At 42.1% G+C, this 17,487-nt stretch overlaps 3 long non-coding RNA genes across 3 annotated transcripts; all 3 read left to right on the top strand.

The window, feature by feature from the left end:
• Positions 1-317: 317 nt before the first annotated feature.
• LOC144477232 (uncharacterized) lies at positions 318-1,122 on the top strand. Its single transcript, XR_013495149.1, has 3 exons — positions 318-415; positions 804-875; positions 952-1,122. It is a non-coding gene; the product is annotated as an uncharacterized LOC144477232 (long non-coding RNA).
• A 1,344-nt stretch (positions 1,123-2,466) lies between these two features.
• On the top strand, positions 2,467-2,882 carry LOC144477265 (uncharacterized). The gene is made up of 3 exons (XR_013495151.1): positions 2,467-2,562; positions 2,638-2,709; positions 2,778-2,882. It is a non-coding gene; the product is annotated as an uncharacterized LOC144477265 (long non-coding RNA).
• Positions 2,883-8,865: 5,983 nt separating this feature from the next.
• On the top strand, positions 8,866-9,342 carry LOC144477178 (uncharacterized). Its single transcript, XR_013495143.1, has 3 exons — positions 8,866-8,967; positions 9,038-9,109; positions 9,206-9,342. It is a non-coding gene; the product is annotated as an uncharacterized LOC144477178 (long non-coding RNA).
• Positions 9,343-17,487: the final 8,145 nt, after the last annotated feature.

Genomic DNA, 17,487 nt, shown 5'->3' with positions numbered 1-17,487 from the left:
ATCATAGCAATTGTGAACACTCATAAACGAAGATGATATACCTTGTTCTTCTGTTTACATTGCTAACGTTGTCAAGTGAATTAAATTATTGTTAATAATTTTCTCGGACGCCTATTAAAATTAAAGGAACAGAAACGTCGACTTCTTGTCACGGAACGCGACGTTTCACGGTATCAGAGTAGTTCAGAACGTGCGAAACATTTTTATCTAATCGTAAAACGCTCTCGCCGCGAACGCAACGTAATTTCGCGGTCCGGATAAGCCCCGTATAAAAACCAGTGCCGCGAGTACGCAACACGGTACACCGTAGCCGCGGCAACGTCCGAAAAGAAGCGCCATGTACAAAACCGTTCGGTTTGCTTTCGCACTCGTCTGCGTCCTGCTTCTGTCCGGATTTGGCTATGTTCACTCCCAGGTAAGCGAACCCTTTCGTTTCATTGGGCTTCGCGATTTTATATCAACCCTTTCGCATTATAAAAATATAAATAAATAACCAAAAATGTGACGGATTGAATGTTGTAATTTTTGTGTTGTCATTTCGAATATAGTGTCAGCGATTAGTTGAGATTCTTCTGATTAAAATGGGTCTCAACACTGAGGTATTTAATTAACCCTTTGGCTATTAATAATCGACTATTGTTATTGAATAAAAATTAATGTAATGCGATGATTTTTTAAATGTCATGTGTTAATGTTATGTTAGATGCCGTTACTGTATTAATATCATTTCAAGTAGAATTATTATGTTAATGTCATTTTTTTTGTTAATGTTATATAGTACATGTTATTAAATATATTTCAAGGATTCACCAAGATGCGGTACCGGCTATCCCGCACAATTCTGCGGCTCTCCACTGATGGAGGAGGCTTGCCCGGTATAGTTGCAGTAATAACAATAACCTTATTTTTTTTCTTCACAAATCTGTTTTAATAAAAATTTCTTTTGTTCAGAACTACTGCAGGAGAATACAACGAGGGAAACGTTGAAAATCTCGCCAGGATTCGACTGAGAAACATAGAAGATTTTTGCAACAAATGAATAATATTAACAATAATAAAAATAACAACAATAATAGATAGAAGAACTGGTAACAATATGTAACAATAATATTAACAGCAACAATAATAATAAAGGCAATAATATTAATAGTAAATACGGTTCAGTGTTTTTTCATTGTTGCGCTGGGAGCGTTAAATAAAATCCGTCGTTCGTTTCTTTTCTTTTTTTTTCCTTTTAATATCCGGCCGCGGCGATAAAACACAGCGCGGGGACATGGTTTGAATGGCAACGAAAAGGCTCGGGTCCGCGTTCTTTCTTTATTTTTCATTCCTGTCCATCGTAAAACCCGTTCCTACAGTCGGAACTGTCACGAACAATACGTATTACACTTGCGAATTTTCGCGCATCCATCTATGGATGACGCGCGGGCGTCGATAAATATTTTCGTTTCGCAGAGAAGACGAAGCGGAGCCCCGCGCACGAGCGACCGGGGTGTACGGTCTAGCAGTTCAATGGGAGAGACTCGTGAATACAATAGTTATCTAACTTTTGCACGCTTTTTTCTACTTTCTCTCGCAGTTCCTTTTTTGTTTTTCTTTTATTCACACGTCGGATTATTTCGATTTTCTATCGGTTCGATACGCGCACCAACAAAAACGCAAAGGGGTGGATTCTAGGGGGCGCGCCAGCGGATAGAGAGCTTTTCTTTAACTTCCTTTTGGACTATTTGTTGACAAGGAATTGTAACATTTTCGGTGATTTTTAAGTTAACAATCTTAGCTGCATGAAATGAGTAATTGAATGATATACGAAAATTTGAGCCTGATGAGAAGGCCCTAGATACAGGGTGCAATTTGTGCTATTCAAAAGCGTGCACACCTTTTGAAAAAATTATGACGTATTAGTGATACCTTGTTATCTTCTTGAGAATTTTTACCGATTTTTAAGTTAACAATCCAGGTCAGGAAAAAGAAATAACTAAAAACTAGGCAGCGCTCTCTAATGTGTCCAGAGGGTCGGAGCTACAGGGTACAATTTTTCCTATTTAAAAGCGTCCATACTTTTTGAAAAAATTATGACGTATCACTGTTACTCTATTGTATCTTTGAGAATTTTTGCAGATTTTTACGTTAACAATCCTACTCAGGAAAAATTATTAACTGAAAAATGTACAGTAACCTCGTGTTATCGCTATAGCGGTTTTCGAAGTCAGGGTTTTCAATTTGTTGTTCCGTAGCTAAAATAAACGAAAAGCAATTTTTGTTCCTGCGTGAAGGAGCAACTTCTGCTGAAATTATTCTGTATATTTTTTCTGTCAATGGAGATAGCGTGGGATTCACAGCGACTACATTTATCGCGGAAGTTATATCTCCTAGTGTTTGCACAATCTATATTGTTCGCTGCAATCTCGACCACTGCTATATAAAACAGGAGGTGTTACTATAGTGGACACTCGCTGGCAAGAGGCTTATAATACAGGACGCACCATGAACAAAAAACTGAACGTTCTCTTTCTACTCGTATCTCTAATTTTCTTGTCGGTAAATCTGGTAATAGCGGAGGTAAATTTGAATTATAATTTTTGCTTTTGCAACATTCTATATTTTTCTGAAAAATTATGAAATTGTTCTCCTCAGCCGCCACCAGCATGTCGTTCTCTACCACGAAGTAATCTCTGTCGAAGCCAGAAGTACATAATAATGTGCAGAGTATGTTGTTCAATACATTAATTCATTCAATTATATTTTCAATAATTAAAATACATTTTTCTGTTTAGCTCACTTGCACGAGGGAGGAAATGGGACTGTAAGTGTCAATGCTATAATTTATGATGGTTTATTCCATCTATATTGAATTATTTGCAAATGTGTAATAGCATTGAAAATGAAGGAATAAATAATCATAGAAATCTATCGCGAAACTCATGAATTTTTAACCTGACACATTATCCTATAATAAAAAAATATAAAAAATCCAAGTACACTGTAAATCCTTCTGACAGATTCCTGGGGTTATTTTAAGCAACTTTTCCCTTTGCAGAAATCTTCTACGAGGCTTCCTTAACGAGTTATTAGCGAAAAACTAACGTCCCGCCCACGCGGTGCCAAATTCGGCGAGGGGCGGAGTATCAGCAGCACTCGCTCTTCGATTGGCCAGTGTTTTTCGTTAGTAACTAGTTAACGAAGCCTTATAGAAGATTTCTGCAAAGGACAAAGTTGTTTCAAATTGTATCAGTAACCCTTTTTGAAGGTTCACAACATTTTTGAGCGATCCTCATATTTTTAAGTCATTAGATATTGTAATTGTATATTATACCAGTCTTTTATTTCGCGCGTACTAAACGGAAAATGCATAATGTAGATTAACGTTTATCGCAAGAATGCAAGTTGTTTTTCGACGAATGGATTCCACGTATACGGGGCGCGTATACGCCCACACGGTGCTAAATTCGGCGCGGGACGGAACATCAGCAGCACTCGCTCTTCGATTGGTCAGAGTTCTTCGTTAATAACTTGTTAATGAAGCCTCGTAGAAGATTTCTGCAATGGACAAAATTGTTTCAAATTGTATCAGTAACCCTTTTGAAAGGTTTACTAATAATATATTTATTTTCAACCTCACGGCCAAGAAATAGGATTTGGTTTACACAAACCTAACTCTACAATTCTATCTTAACCTTTCATTCATTATATACATTTTCATTCACACACTTATCTCATTTACCTACTGCCTAAAAACCGTTTCTTACTCTAAAATCCTAATAAAGCCTTCTCCTTTGCCCTTTCTTTTCTCTTTTTATCTACCTTGCCCAGCCATTCTTCCACCTTCTCGTTCTTTCTACCGCTTACTACCTCCTCGATCGTCACTCCTCTTTCCGTTTTCCTGCAATCTCTTACGAGATGCTCCAGTGTCCCAAACATCTCCCCACACAGGTCACAGTTTCTTTCTTCCTCTTTCTCCCAATATCTGTTCCATCTTTCCATATTTCCACATCTTGCTCTCGCTACTAATTTCTGGCATCCTCGTTTACCTTCCCTGCTCAGGTACTCTGGAAGAACCCAGATTTTTATTTTTTGGTACCGCGGGTTAAATTTCGACTGTGCCACTTTGCGGAATTGCTTTTGCTGCTGCACCTCTACATCTCTATTCCTCAACCTTGAACCCACATCTTCTCCACTATCCCTCAACCGATTTACACCTTCTTGGCTCCATCCATTCCTCTTAAAATATTCCTCCCTTTCCATTCTGCTTTTGATTTTCAGCTCCTCATTTCTCTCTTTTTCCTTCAGACACTCTGCAGCAATTCTTCTTTCACCACCTCTCTTCAAATTCTCCTCAAACCTTATAGCCCTATGTCCTGTACACACGCTAACTTTCACTCTCTTTGTCTCCTCCAGCACTATGTAACTTGGCGTAGTAACATCTAGGTCCAGTGTCCACTTTATATATCTTAATTGTACCCGCTCTACTGCTTCTCTTTCTCTGTACCCCCATAATTCTACTCCGTATAATAACACCCCCAGTACCAACATATCAAAAAGGAACATTCTCATTCTAAAATTATCTTTAAATATCCTCTCCCCAATGCCCCATGCCTGATTTAAAACTACGTTAGCCCTCTTCGTCCTCTCTCTAATATGCTTATCCATATTACCGTTCCTCTGGAATATTATCCCCAGATAACAGAATTCCTGTACCACCTCTATCTCCCTTCCCTTCCATTTCCATTGCGTTTCCTTGTTCTTGCCTCCCCCCTTTCGGAATATCATTGCTTTTGTTTTCTCCACATTGAGATTCAGCTCCTTTCTGTCCAGATAACTCTCCAATCTCTTCATCATACTTTTTAACTCCTCCTCTCTCTTCGCCACCAGCACCACGTCGTCTGCATATGCCAGAGTCCAAAATCTAAGATTCCCTGCGTCGATCCCCCCCAAAATGCCTTTCCTCATGTGCTCTTCCATATCTGCCAAGAAAATAGTGAACAGTGAGGGACTAAGCGGGCAACCCTGTCTCAGTCCCTCGCCTGTCCAGAACTCTTTAGTCATTCCCTCGTCTGTCTTCACCACATTTCTCGTTTCCGTATATATTTCTTTAATCCTTTCCGTTAGTCCTTTCCTCACACCCCTCTCTGCCATGGCTTCCCAGAGCTTACTTCTCTTCACTGTGTCGAAAGCAGCTTTTAAATCTACGAACAATGCGTACACCTTTCCTTTCTTTTTCATCGTTTCCCTTTCTACCACATGCTGTAGTATGTACGCATTGTCGATCGTCCCTCTATGTTTCCGAAACCCCGCTTGCGTATCTGGCAAAATGCCCTTCTCTTCCACATCCTTCCTCAATCTTTCATTTAAGATTGCCGCGTAAATTTTGTAAGCTGTGCAGAGCAAGCTTATACCTCGATAGTTCTCCGGTACTTCTGCATTCCCTTTTTTATAAATGGCGATAATGCCCGCGCTCCTCCAATCTTCCGGGAAGCCTTCTCCGTTCCAGACCTTCTTTATCATTTCTTTTAGCTTATTCCTCGTCGCACCCTCACTATACAGCCACGCTTCGTTCGGGATATCATCCCCTCCCGCCGCCTTCTTCTTCCTCAGGTTCCTTATCTGTTCCTCTATTTCCTCCTCCGTCAATTCTGGTTCCGTATCTTCTGTCTTTTGGAGCACTCTTTCCTCTCCCTTTACTCTCTCTTCAGCCCCCCCAAGTAACATCATGAAATGCTCTCTCCACTTCTCCAACGCGATATTATTTTCCACTTTTCCCTTCCTCTTTCTATTCTTATTAATGTATTTCCATATTTGCTTTTCTGTCCTTGCCAATCTTATTTCCTTCTCCTCCTCTTCCTTTCTCTTTTTTTCTTTACTTTCGCAGAGTCTTCTGAATTCCGACCTCCTTTCTACATATTCTTCTCTCCGGATCTTACCTTCCCTCCATCTCCTTAGCCACCTATCTACCTTCCTTTTCTGTTTGGTGCACTCCCTATCCCACCAAAATTTTTGCCCTATTTTCCACTTCCTTGTCACTATCTTCTTCTTTATCATCCACCTGTTCACCGCTGATTTCAGCCTTCGCCATTCCTCTTCTATTCCCCCTCCATCTTCATATACCATTCCACCCGTTCGTTCCTTATATTTTGTCACTGCTTCCTCGCTCCAACACACTGCTTCCTTCTCCAGTTTCCCTCCCTCTGCTTGTCTTTTCCCTGCTACTGCATATATTTCCAAACACAGAGGTTGATGATCCGACTCAATCCTGTTCCCTATCCAGAATTTTTCCGATCTTTCCCAACCTAACTCATTTACAATTACGTAGTCTATCACTGATGCACCTCTTTTTTCTATACACGTGTACTCCCCTTCTTCGTCTCCTTGTACATTGCCATTCAAAATGTTCCAACCCCTTTCTTCTATCAACCGCAGTATTCTTTCTCCTTCTCTATTTTTAATTTTGTCTTTCGACTTTCTATTTTTCTGCTCTTCCTGCGGTTCCCCTATATAAACGCCGCCCTCCCTTCCCGTCCTAGCATTCAGATCTCCTCCTATTATTAGTGCCTTCTCCCTTACTTCTCCCGCTTTCTCTTCTAACACTTTTATTATCTTTTCTATTCTTTTATTGTTGTAAATTGTCCACACGTCCCACGTTTCATTCTCTATTTCAATTTTCACTTCCAGCATACCTTCCTCTTCTTTACATTCTTCCGTGACAGTCCATCCTTCCCATATTCCTACTATTATACCCTCGCGCGCCCTTCCCTTTCTTTTTTCTCTTTTTGCAAACTGGCATCTCCAGTCCCACCCTTTTGGCAAGACCTTTTTTAAGCTTTCCCATCTTTTCGCTTCTACCCATGTCTCCGTTAGCCCTACGAAATCATACCCATCGACGAATTTCCAAAATTCCCTATCCTTATTTCCTACCCCTGCTATATTCCACCAAAGAAGTCTTCCCCTCTTGGCCACCTCCCCTGACCTTTGTTTGCTACTAGCTACTCCCTGCCTCTCTCCTCCATCCTTACCGCTTGCCTGTACTTCCTTATCTTTTCGTGAGGCTGCTTTTAAAAACCCTGCTTTACTTCTAGTTTTTCTGTTTCCACATTCCAATAATGCCATTTCCCTTGAATATTCAATTTCCTATATGCTATTTTTACCTGCATACCTTCCGCTTTCAGTTTCCTTGCTTTCTCCCTTATTAATCTTTGTACTCTCCTTTCTTCTTCCGTCAAGTCATGCTCTATGTATATCCTCTTTGTGCCAAGCTTCCTTTTTTTCGTCATGACTTCTTGCTTCTTTTCCCAGCTACTCATCTCTACTATTATCACTCTATTATCTTCTCCTCCTTTACATTCCACTTTGCTTACTCCCCCGATTACTCCTAATTCTTCCCTCAGAAAGCCCTCCACTCCACCTCTACTACTTTCTTTATTTATCCTTAAACCTTTGATAACTACGTTGTTTTTTCGTTTTTCTTTGTCCTGCTGATGCATACTCCTCTTCAGTTTCTTTACCTCCTTCCACACCTCCTCTTCCGGGCCTCTTACTCCATTCTCCTCTCCCCTTCCTACTCCCTTCCCCAGTCTTTCCTCTACCATTTGCAGAATTTCTGTCCTTAGCTCTCGTTTCTCCTCCTCTCTACGCTGCTTCTCTTCCCTTTTCTGCTCCTCGATTCCTCTTAGCACTCCTTCCAACCTGTTACATAATTCTGTCTCCTTCTTTTTCCATCCACTTTCTAGCGTTTCTATTCTGTCCGTTAATCCTTTCATTTCCCTCTTTATTTCTTTTTTCAATTCCATTCTTCCCTGTGCAATTTCACTACGAATTCCTTCCATTTTCTTTAATATTATTCCTAACATTCCGGTGGCTAGACCTTCATCTTCCTCTTCCATTCCTGATGCGTCCGGTCTCTGAGGCGTTTTCTTATTATCCTTTTTTTTTGATACTTGGTCTTCCTCCTGGGTCTCTTCTTCCGTTTCATCTTTATCCGCCTTCCAAAGTTCCGTCAGTTTCCTGCAGCCTTGGTTGTCCGTCCTACCGTTTTCTTCAAGAGAGCGTCTCCCTCTTTTCCTCCTTTCCATTCCTGGAGTTTCCTCAATCTTTCTCTCTATACTTTCTGCTCCCCCTGTCTCTTTGCCTAACCCTCCTTCCTCCTTTCTATCTGTTATCCCTTCCCGGCTCTGATCCAGAGCCGATCCGTTCACTTCCCTTACCTTTTCCATTTTCCCTTCAACCACCAGGTTATACTTTACCGAAGGCGTATTGCTCTGCCGTTATGCCTCTTCCTTATCGATTTTTTTTGGCCAATCTACCTTATCGGTTTCTTCTACGCTCTATTGTTTTCTCTTCTTTACCGATTTGATCTGGCCAGTCTACCTTATCGATTACTTCTACGTTCGAATGTTTTTCTATACCTAACCACAAAATCCTCTCCTGTATTAGCTGCCTTAATTAATCCTAAACTGTACCTCTTTTCCTAATCCTTCAAATTCCCCAACACGCTTTAAAACTATCCTACTCACTTTCCTATTTCTTACCTAAAACAGGAGAGAATTTCCCACCTTTACAAAGGGTTTTTCGCACGCTTTCCACACACACCTTCCACACCAAAACACGCCCTCTAACCAAGTCCGAAAGGTTTACTATATTTTTTAGATTATCCTTATTTTTTTTAGTTATTTATTATTGTATCAGTATATTATATCAGTATTTTATTTCGCGCGTGCTGCTCGGAAAATGCATAATGTAGATTAACGTTTATCGCAAGTATGCACATTGTTTTTCGACGACATCGCGTTATCTGTATTAGTTACACTTATCGCCAGGTTTCACAAATAAAAGCGAAGAACAACGACAGCAGTCATTCACTGGTATAAGCTTCAAGTTACAGAACAGACAACCATGAGTCAGAAACTAAAGTTCCTGTTCCTCTTTGTTTCATTCGTCGTGTTGGCCGGATTTTTCGTGGCACCGGCGGTTGGAGTAAGTAGAAATATTTTTTATTAAATTGAATATACCATAGATTTTCCTATTCTCCTGTCTTTATTTTAAGGTGCCACCAGCATGTCGTAGTTTACCGCGAAAACATCTTTGCTACAGCGACAAGTACAGGATAATGTGCAGGGTACGATCATGGTCCACTATTATAATTAATAATTAGCCTTACACTATTTTATTTTTATTTACTTATATTTATCTACGTTTATTTTTTTTTTATTAGCTCACTGACTGTACCCCGGAGGAACGAAGAGGGTAGTGATACAAAATGACGACTATATATATCTTCGACAATGTCAGATATACGGCATAATTGTTGCCAGAAATAAATATTATTCTTTGAGAATGAAATATATTTCTTTCAAAATGTAATAAAAATCCTAGTTTTTTCATTACTTTCCATTATTGCTGTCAACGCAGGGTTTCAGAGAAATTATTAACGAACGTATATTTATTTAAAGTGTCGGTATCTCATGGCTCTAAGGTCACGCCTACGGGGTCTACGCGCACGGTTTCCACATGTCGGAGGTCCACAAGCACGGATTCCACATCTACGGCTTCTACGTCTACAAGTCCCATATCTACGGGGTCCACACGCTAGGGCTCCAGACGCCCGGGGACCACACGCACGGACTCCAGACCCCCGGGGTCCACGCGCACGGACTCCAAGAACCCCAGATGGCGCCACGCGTCTCTGCCACGTTTATAGTACCTCTTCCCTGCCGCCGTGCCAGGAAGCTAGCGTACAAATCGCGTGGAAAACGACGCAAAGAACAGAAAGCAGAGCCGCATTGGTTCGATTCGTGATCCTCCGTTGAATTATTGACGTCAGCATGCACTCAGGTCGTACTTCCGTGTTTCATACACATTACCGAATAATGCTGTCCGCGTAAAACGTAGTCGTGCAGCCGCATTAAACCGTAATGCGGATTTTATAGTGCATTTCGTTATCGGAATCGGCGGATCGCGACCATCGCTGTCCCGATAACAAAAGTAAAGTGCGGGAAACTTCGATGGGGCCATTAATCATTCGCCAGGGCCGTACTACGATGATCAGTCGACGGGGGGCGCTGGGTGGGGTGTAGGATTGTTCGACAAACTTACGAAATCAATAGACTCTCGAAACGATAGATTTTACGAGATTGAAAAAAATCCGAGCGCAATTTTACGCGGATTTTTGGATTCGTTTTTTGGAATTTTATTTGTTACGGAGTTATTCTATACGCTTCGGGTATTCGGGGCGTTGGCTAGCGTTTCGTTGATTTGATTTCGACCAGACGCGGCCGGCTTTAAAACGGCGATAGGAGTGATCGGGGAATAAAGACACCGTCGGAACGGTCCGCCGATTATTTAGGGAGCCCCGATAAACTGCGGCTAACCGGAGCCGTTCCGCAGAACGTTGGTATCTAATCGAACGTTTAAAACTAATTGTTCGAGTTGCACGGCGCCCGGTACCAGTTTCGTCGCGCCACGTGAATTATAATTATAGGTAGCCACCTCCTACCGCGCGGTGCCTTTGACGCTCGGTTCGATTCAATCCCGGATAAAGTTGGCCGGAAAACATATTTTCTGTAATGGCTGTTTAATGAGGCGCAACGCGCTCGACGGGATTTTCGGAAAAATTCCCGTCGGAATATTACACACGCGCTCCGCTGTATCGGCGCTTTTTTTCACCGGAATACATTTCGCGCACGGTCAAATTAAATTCGTGGATTTCCGCTTCGACGCGGATCCTATGACCGTTTATGAAAGAGAAACGAAACGGAATGGAAATTCGGTGGAAATGAGCTTCGTGGCTCGAAACGTTTTTCCGCGTTTATATTTTATTGTGAAGCGTACATCCTGACCTGGAGGAAGTTGGGATCACGTGGTGAGTTAGGGAGGAGTGGAGGTTGGGGCCTTCTCCCACTCCTTGCCGCGCCACGCGATTAGAACTCCGCTGGAAGGAGTAGGGAGTGAGGGAAGACCCAACTTTGTTATTTTTCACTTGTTTTTAATGGGACTTTTTCCATTGCAATTGTGAACATTTTTTTTCATTAAAATAAGATGAAAAACAATAATAATTTTTGTAATATTAATTTAATATTTATGAGATATTTAAATGCACTTTTCCTATCAACCCTCTACAGAGCTTTAATCTTTAGCTTACTTAAACTAAATTCACTATTACTATTATTTATTATTAATATTATACATTTTGCTATATACATTTGTGTCCGAAAAAATGCAGTGGGAAACCAATGGGACGTCATTCTAAACGAAATTTCTATTTTTCAATATTTTTTAAGTGTACACTCCTTAAATAAACACTTTAGACTACTATCACATTGCAAAAGCAACACGTTATCGATTCTTCGATTCCTCGCCGTTCCCCGGATCACCGTGGTCCACTATCGCGTAAGCTTGCCACCGAGCCTTGCCCGGCACGGTTCGCCGTGGCCCGGCTTTTATAATTACATAAAGTTTTATCAATTTCCAAGACGAAACTCCCGCGGTAACACTACCGCGAAGTTTTACCGTGGGCGCCGGTCCGTGCAACTTGTTCCCCGGCCTCGTCCCTGCTCCCTTCCCTTTGACAAATTACCACTTAAGTATCTAAGCTGTTTTCTGTCTCGTAAAACAAGAAAGAACACTTCGAGTTTCGATGAGCCTGCAATGTTGCCCCGTCACGCCGCCGCCGCCCGTGAGACCATCCCGGTGACAAAAAACACGTCGCCGGCGTTGTCACACACCTTAACCCTTGCGCACCGTTAAATAAATTCCGTCTCCTTGTTCTTCGACGATCGTTGCTTCTCACGTTCGTTCGTATTTTTCTCCTGTAGAATATCGAAGGCAGAGAGATATCAGTGGACGCGGTCGTAAAACCGTACGCCGACTTGCGGAAGCAATTCCTTGGCGACCGACTGCCCCCCTATCCACGGCCACGTGGAGACATGGACGCCGAGTGGGCGGCCCCGATCGATCACGTGGTACCGTTGTCGTCGAACAGCTGTTCCAATGTTGGCAGCGCGGTTCGCGTCATTCGAAAGTGACGAACGCTTATATATTAATTATATTATATATATATAGTATACCATATATATATATATATGGTATACTATGCTGTGCTGTGCTGTGCTGTGCTGCGCTGTGTCATATACTATACATACTATGCCATACCATACCATACCATACCATACCATACCATACCATACTATACTATGCTATACTAAACTATATTATATTATAAATTGTATGCATTGTATTTTATTTTATTTTATTATATTATGTACAGTATATTATATTATATTATATTGCATTATGTATTATACTCTATTATAATATAGTATAATGTACTGTATTTTCATTATATACATTTCATTATATACATTATATTTATACAGTATCATAAGGCAACTACGACTTAATCTTGACACTGAGCTAACCCTTTCATTTATAGCCTTATATTCTATTATAATATATTATATTATTTTGTACTATATTTTATTATATTATATTAATACTGTATTGTACAGTATTCTGTTGTATTGTCTTCTATTCGATTCTATCATATTACATACATAACATTTATATAATATCATAAGCCGACTACAGTCGACACCCGTAACGAAAAGGTTATACGTAGCAAACGGGAGCCTGCGCTGGCCGCGCGTCTGCATCTCGCGCAATTTTCCGTAATTAATTGCAATCGTAAATGAACGATGCTTTCGAATACACGCGTACGCATACGCGTGCATCTGTCTACATATACTATATACACGTGTAGCCATAAACATTCATATACACATATAAAGGTGTGTATAGATATATGAATGGAAGCGGCGGCAGCCAAATCCGCGGAGACTCCGCGGGTGCTCGCGCGCGCAAGCTTTACAGCAACACCTCGCAGTAAATATGTCCGGTTTAACCGAGCGGCACACGGTTAATTAATAAGGTAATTAATACGGGGGGGTGGGGGAACACGCTTTGTCCGGGAAAATTGAGTGTCCGGCGAACGGGCCACCTGGAAAATTAAACCCGAATAAAATTAACCGGCGATCCGGATCAATGGGGAAAAAAAGAAATCTTCTTTGTCTCCGCTCATAATGATATCCGGCTTAATGCGGCACGCCGCATTGATCCGGCAACACCGCGGTGAAGCTTTTCCAGGCTCGGGATAGTTTTTCCGGCTATGGCCGGGCACGTGGAACGGTATTCACGCGAATGGTCGCTACGTTCCATGGAGAAACGTAGTATGGTGACGGGGATCCCAAGAATTTCTGTCAAAAGTTAATGCATTGTTATTAATATTATTATTAGTTTTGTTACTAATATTAATAGTGCTATTACTTTCACTATTATTAATATTACTATGGCTTTCATTATTTTTATTATTATTATTAACACTATAGCGTTGCATTTATACAAAAATATGTCAAATGTCAAAAACCCCCGAAAAAGAATATTTCTGTCAACACATTAAAGATTTATCTGCAATTCTAATTGGTTTGTGCAATCATTAATTTCTATTTTTTTTATACAGATCCATGGGGTATTTATAATACTATAAGAGAAACGGTGTAGCGCGAGGGTGATAAATGGTTCGAGCATCAACGTCACGTCCTCACGATGAATTTTCGAGCTCGTCCCCCGACCAGGTAATAAAATTTTACACACAAACATTTTATTTCGCTGACTTACTTTTTTTACGGCCAACTGTTTTATTATTTTTTGCATGTCGAGAGACATTCGCGAGAAAAAAAGAACAGCTTGGCACGGCGTTTCCACAGAGTTTTTTTAGAGTGCGCCTTTAACTCCTCTTGCGATCATCCTCGAACAAAATTCCGCGAGTAGAATCATTTCTCTGTTCAAACAAAGGTCGACCAGGTAATCTCGGAGGCAGCATTGTTTCCTCGTCGAAGACGGCGTCAGGGGTCGTCGTAGTCGTGGTCGTGCGCCGGGATCATTTCGCGGATATACGAGTTTTCGCGACAGCCACGCGAATCGCGGAGCACGCGGCTCGTTCGTCGAAAGTTTTCGCGACTTAAGCCCTCCGCCTTTCCCCGGCAGGCTGTCGGGAGCGAACGGTGTGTCTAAGGGAAATCCTTAGACCAGGTATGGCGAAGTTATCGCAAGACAATGGGAGAGCAGATCAGGTAACTTAGTGACTAGCGCAAAATCGAACCTGGGGGAGGGCCGCCTTCTGCCGTCGCAGATAAAGTTACGCCATTACCCTTTCTTTATTTCGCCCTTCCGCTTCGGGTCGTTTCGCTTTTCCTCCGCCTCCTTCTCCTTTATTTTTTCCCCTTCTCTCCACCCGTCTCTCCCTTTCTTCTCGTCTCGTCAAAGCGTACACCGCTCGGTAACCCGTAAGACACTACATTCTATTCCCCACCCATCGATGTTCTCATCCGAACGAATAAGGGAATACGTGTTTCAAAGAGAATCAACCGAGCCCCCTACCCTCCTCGACCCCTACCCCTAACCTCTACCCCCACCCTCGACTCCCTTAGAACATCTTCGCGAGGACAGACACTGATTCTGACAGAATCCGCCGAGATCTGATATTCTTTTTTTCTCCGAGAGTGGTCTTCCTTTTCAAGACTCCGGAATTGTATATTATGGGGTGGGGTGAAGGGTGGATGGGCGGCAGAGCGGAGTGGGGGCGCTGGGGGCGGGGAAATGAAAAGTTCGGACCCCGGACAGATTCGAACGGAGATACCCGGCTCGATGGAAAACTTTTCCGGGAGAGAAAACTTTCAAGTTGCCCACGGTTTTTTGATCCCGACCGGAAGACGTCTTTTTTCTCTCTATCTTTCTTTGGTGCCGGATCGAATGGACCGTGCCCCCCGCCCGGCTCTTTGTTATCGGCTCCTTTGAATCCCTGAATCGAAAATATGACGGCCGGGATTAGTCGACGCGGTCGTTTCGCGATCGACCGACGAGTTAACGCGGAGCTGAGGAGTTTAGACAGTGTTGTATTATGCCTGGGTCAGTACGGAGAGAAGTTATAATCTTTTTCGCGGCTAAAACTACCATCGTTGTCAAGAGGAAAGTTTCACCTTTCCAACGCACCAAACTAGAGTCATCTACGATTTTTTTTAGCCGAGTTATCGCAGATTATGTGACCCCATCCATTTTAGAGCAAACAATGGCAGGCTCAGAAATTGCTCTATCTTTGAGCTGCTATAATTTCGCTCAAAATAATCGCACAGGGTTCAGTCTAGGCTCATTTTAAAAGGAAAAGTCTTCTCTTACAGAGGTCCAGAGCTATCCAGATGGTTTCTATTTTTTCATTCGAGTCCAGGCGAGCAAATTTCGGCCTAATAATTGCCCAAATTCCAGCTCAAATTGCAACATTCGTGAGAAGTTGTAAAATTTTTTCTCGCTGCAAAATTTACCACGCTTATCAAGAGGGAAGCTTCACCTTTCCAACGCCCCAAAACCGGAGTGATCTACGATTTTTTTCAGCCGATTTATCGCCAATTATGTGAGCAGATGCATTTTCGACCGTTCTAGGGTCGACCATGATCAGACATAAAAATCGCTCTATCTTTGAGCTGCTGTAATTTCGTTCAAAATAATCGCACGGAGGTCAGCCTAGGGTCATTTTAAAGGGGAATGTCTGCTCTTTCAGAGGCCCTGAGCTATTTATATTGTTTCTATTCCTTTTATCCGAATCCAGGATATTAAACTTCGGCCTAATAATTGCCCAAATTCCAGCTTCCGTCCGAAGTTGTTACAATTTTTTTCGCAGCAAAAAGTAACATGGTTATCAAGAGGGAAGCTTCACCTTTCCAACGCCATAAACCGGAGTGATCTACGATTTTTTTGAGCCGATTTATCGCATATCACCCGATTGTACGATTTCGAGAGATCCTAATCCTTCGAATCTAAGAAATAGGTTTCACTGTTTATCGTTGACCTCGAAGCGGGCCATTTTTAGCATCAGAATAGGACGTTTGTTTCGCGTGCGATGGCTGCGTTCTCAATGGAACAGTATTGCGGAGAAAGAGACGAGTGGTTCATTGGAAACGGAAACGGTCTATTAGCCGCGAGAGGTCTATTAAGGGGCCGAAATGAAATTATAAACGTGTTGTGTAAAGAAAGAGGTAGAGAGAAATATCTATAAAGAAAGGGTTCCGTGTATCACAGAGGAAATAGGAATCGGCTGAACATGGCCGCGGCTGGGCGCGCAGGGAAATCAGGCTGGTGGAATCGTTGCCTTTTTAAATTACGACGTACGGAAAGCCTTTCCGATAAGTGGAAAGGCAATTCCGCGAGGAGCAATGAGAACGGCGTACGCGAGAAACTCGGCGCTTTAAGAAGCCCGCCGTAAAACTGCCAATTGTTAAACACGCGGCGCCGTGCATTCGCTAGTTACTCGGTCCCGGCACTCGTCGACTCGAAATAAGAAATAACCGGAATAACATCGAAGATGGCGGAGCCAGGGTTAGGGGGGGGGGGGGCAGGGGGCGGAGAGAAAGGGTAGCGCAGGGACCATCGAGAAATTCCGTGCCGGCAACTATTGAGACGTTGCGTCATTCCTGTTTAGAGCGCACAATGACGCGCCGGTGAAATACATCGCGACATAAATAACGGAATTCAATGAGTGCAGCGGGCTCGCGCTGTTCACGGAGACCCATTGATAGATTTTTCGAAACTTATGGCTCGCTTCTCGGGGAAAAACGGGAAATGCACTCCGACGGCGAGCACGCGGATTTAAAGGGCTGGCCGATAGGTCGGCCGAGGGGTCCTTTTTCGACGGGAATGCGACCGTGCTATGGATCATATTCGACGGTTATTTTGGTAAAACCTTCTAGTTTATTTAAATTTATTAGATCACGGTTTAAATGGATAATTATGGCAGGGATCGATGGTTGAGACTGTCACGATTGAAACGAGTACAAACACGACGTGGGTCGGATTGATAGTTATAGAACAATACTTGTTGTAAAGGAATAATTAATAAGTTATGTATAGGGTGGGTTGAATAATGGCTGGTGGATGCTTTGGACAGGATATCGGTGGAAAATGTTTTTCTAGGGAGTTAATATTGCTCTTTGGATGGATTTAGTGCATTGTAATGATCAACGTTTACAGTAAATTATAGAAAAAAAAATATTAATAAATTAAGATCTTGAGAAGTATAATTTGAAAAACATTTTATTGTATTATTTTCGATATTTCGAACCAAAGGATATTACCAATTCATATTTGAATATATCAGCAAAAATCAAGTAAAATATAGCATATGATCAATTCACAAGGATCGTTTCATTTTGATCACCCTGTATATAGTAAAAAGCTCTCCGTGGTCCGATTTCCGTCGCGTTTGGGCTCATTTTGATCAGAAAAACCTCAGCTATACCGCAATGGTAAAAAAACAACTGCAAATACAACTCCGCCATCTCGCGACCTAACAAAGTACACGTCATTTCGCATAAATTTAAACCGTGCTTCGCTATACACAAACTGTCGCTAACAGAGCGATATAAAATATCGCTCGCAGCTCGACGAAACAGC

Source organism: Augochlora pura, chromosome 11 (genome assembly GCF_028453695.1).
Source record: "Augochlora pura isolate Apur16 chromosome 11, APUR_v2.2.1, whole genome shotgun sequence".
In the NCBI taxonomy this organism is placed as follows: Eukaryota; Metazoa; Arthropoda; class Insecta; order Hymenoptera; family Halictidae; genus Augochlora; species Augochlora pura.
The sequence above is the reverse complement of the archived record's forward strand: the minus strand, read 5'-3'. Positions and strand labels throughout refer to the sequence as shown.